Source organism: Amblyomma americanum, chromosome 4 (genome assembly GCF_052857255.1).
Source record: "Amblyomma americanum isolate KBUSLIRL-KWMA chromosome 4, ASM5285725v1, whole genome shotgun sequence".
NCBI classification, from domain to species: domain Eukaryota; kingdom Metazoa; phylum Arthropoda; class Arachnida; order Ixodida; family Ixodidae; genus Amblyomma; species Amblyomma americanum.
The window spans coordinates 174,636,369-174,639,169 of NC_135500.1; the positions used below are offsets into that span (position 1 = coordinate 174,636,369).

At 50.5% G+C, this 2,801-nt stretch overlaps 1 pseudogene; it reads right to left on the reverse strand.

The window, feature by feature from the left end:
• Positions 1-515: 515 nt before the first annotated feature.
• LOC144130710 (U2 spliceosomal RNA) lies at positions 516-682 on the reverse strand (annotated as a pseudogene).
• Between the last annotated feature and the right edge of the window lie 2,119 nt (positions 683-2,801).

Genomic DNA, 2,801 nt, shown 5'->3' on the forward strand with positions numbered 1-2,801 from the left:
AAGGGACTAAAACAGAGAGGCCTTTTCTTCGAACAGCTTATTTGGAGATCCCCCTCGACCGACTAGGGCTCCCTCTTTATATTCCTGTTCTCCTCTCCGCATTCACCCAACACTATACGAGCAGATGCATGTCGCTGGCGTGGTGATATTCTTACATTCACACACATTACATGGACATGCACAGCTAAACCCTACCACTTAAAGCCGCCCGACGCTGCGCTGGAGCAGTGGGAGGTGTAGAGTGCCTCGATGGGGGCGTGCGCATCGAGGCACCCTAGGAGGTGACGCTGGCCAGCGGCACCTTGGGAGACAAGGAGGCTCTAGTCGTCATCGCCAAAGCGTCGGCGGAAGCCACTGGCCAGGTTGCTGCTGCTGCTGCTGATAGGAAGAAAGAAAAAGGAAAGTGTACGGGCCTGCCTACTGGCTCAAGCCGAGCCACGCTCGCTGCCGCGTGCTGAAAGTAGGAGAGTTAAAGGATAGGAGAGCTAAGAGTGAAAGAAAAGACGCACGCTAATATGCCACGGGCCGATCCCGGAGGCAGTGCAATACCGGGCCGACCCGTGCCAGAGTGCTTCAAGCGGAGCACACCGCCATATTCCAAAAATAAGTTTAATATCTCGGGTCCAAGGACCCGCTGCAGATATTAAATCAGGTATCCTGGCCAGGAGTCCTGGACTGAGGACCCCACCCACAATCCGCTGCAGTCTCCATTTTTGCAAAAAAAAAAGTTTATTCTCTCTCTCTCCTCTCCTAGCTCTGGGGAAAGTGCCACGGGATACGTCTTAAAACCAGTGTGCGATTCTCTTCATGATTACATCACTGAGTACAGGAGATCCCCCTTTTAGTTATAATTGTCTAAATTATTTACTTTTAGCTCAAAATTTCTCAACTGACTCTCCGACGTATAATTTCATCAACGTGTATATCTCCTGTTTAAATTAGCAACGCACCCTTGCCAATCCTACACTGTGAGTACGTGCCACATCCACCAGAGGCCAACAACAACTAGGCACACTGAGGAGGGGAAGTCGCATTCTTTACATTTCAACGAGATACGAAAAGCGACTCATAACATTTTTAAAATTCAGTGAAACAGTGCGCACTGCGATTTAAAGTTTCAGCTCCTAATGCACATAACTGTGCGATCGTCACTCTGCTCTATAGGCCAAGCGTTTAGAGTTTGCCTATATGAAACCGAGCACTATGTACCTCAGTCGACGTCAATCAAAGCACCATGTCCGCATAGAGTACCGCGACAACTGCAGAGCCCGCAAAGGTGCCGACGGCAACTGTAAATCTAGGGGTAGATAAAATACGGTAGAGAAAATAAAACACGCTTTTATTAAGTCCAACTTTCCTGTGACCCTCGAGGCACCACTGCGCACACTGAAATCCGATTCTACCCTGAAGCCAAGGTTCTAGTACCATGGCTTCACCGTTTATCGCTCCGCAAGGCCACCAGTGCACTACTTTCATATTTGAAGGCTCAAATGCCAGTGATATTGCAAATTTGCAGTAGCATTACAGTTGTCGCACCAAAACCCCGCCAATGTCCGATGTCGCGAAATTCATTCTTCGGACGAGAGGTCACACGACCTTGTGACGTCATAACGAGCTACCCTGATGGGCCACCTGACTGAAGGTAGAAGGTCATGTGACCTTGTGACGTACCTCAACCAATAAAATTATTGGTTGAGAGAGGTCACGTGCCATTGTGACGTATCACAACCCGCCCACTGTGTTGTGAGCAGCCTAGATTCTGGACAGAATAGATACAGAATCGAAATCAAAATTAGAAAAAAATGTGTATGCTCAAATGTAGGCACTGTCACAGCATAGCGGATATAACGACTGCCACCAGCTGTCCAAACATGGCGGTTGACGGACCGAAAATTGGATACAGAAACGGCGACAAATGCGAAATCTTATGCTACCGCACTCCGCTACAACCTCGTAGATTTTTTAACGCGATAGCATTAGGAGGGCCAAGAAGGCGAAAACTTCGGCGGCGTCGGTGTGTGTGTGTGTGAAGCCTCCGCCTGTTAGTGTTTATAAAGGGATTTGACCAGCCGCGGTGGCTCAGTGGCAAGGGCGCTCGGCTACTGATCCGGAGTTCCCGGATTCGAACCCAACCGCGGCGGCTGTGTTTTTATGGAGGAAAAACACTGAGGCGCCCGTGTGCTGTGCAATATCAGTGCACGTTAAAGATCCCCAGGTGGTCGAAATTATTCCGCAGTCCTCCACTACGGCACCTCTTTCTTCCTTTCTTCTCACTCCCCCCTTTATCCCTTCCCTTACGGCGCGGTTCAGGTGTCCAACGATATATACGAGACAGATACTGCGCCATTTCATTTCCCCAAAGACCAATTATTACTCTCTCCACCTGCCACCCGTCAACCGGACCCCTCACCACCTGCCCCACTCCCCTTGTCCACTCGTAGAGGAGAGAGGGAGACGCCGCGGACGAAGAACAACTCAGCAAAAAATAATAACTACTAAGACACCCCGCCGTGGTGGCTCAGTGGTCAAGGCGCTAGGCTACTGATCGACCGTGGCGACTGCATTTCGATGGAGGCGAAACCCTAAGGCGCCCGTGTGCTGTGCGATGTCAGTGCACGTTAAGGATCCCCGCTGGTCGAACTTATTCCGGAGCCCTCCACTACGGTACCGCTTTCTCCTTTCAGTCCCTCCTTTATCCCTTCCCCTACGGCGCGGTTGAGCTGTCTGCCGATATGTGATACAGATACTGTGCCATTTCCTTTCCCCCAAAATCAATTTTGCGCCCGGGTGCTGTGCGATGT